Genomic DNA, 303 nt, shown 5'->3' on the forward strand with positions numbered 1-303 from the left:
CAACTACCTAGATGAATGATGCATCATGCAATTCTAGTTTTTATTCACTTGTATATAAAGCTTGCATGTAGTTGAATTAATTCACATTCTCGCTGGGTCATATATATATATATATATAGGTAAGATTTTAGATTTTGGGTGTTTGTGTGAATTTTAGATTGACTCAGACCCAAAACCAAATCAAATAAATTAAGGGAAAACGACCTACGTATTGGAGAATGGAGAAGTAAAACATTTATAAATTCTGTTGCATATATATATAGTTGCATTGATGCCTTATATTATTGGTTGAACACGAAAAGA

The sequence above is a fragment of the Arachis ipaensis genome, chromosome B03 (genome assembly GCF_000816755.2).
Source record: "Arachis ipaensis cultivar K30076 chromosome B03, Araip1.1, whole genome shotgun sequence".
Classification (NCBI taxonomy): domain Eukaryota; kingdom Viridiplantae; phylum Streptophyta; class Magnoliopsida; order Fabales; family Fabaceae; genus Arachis; species Arachis ipaensis.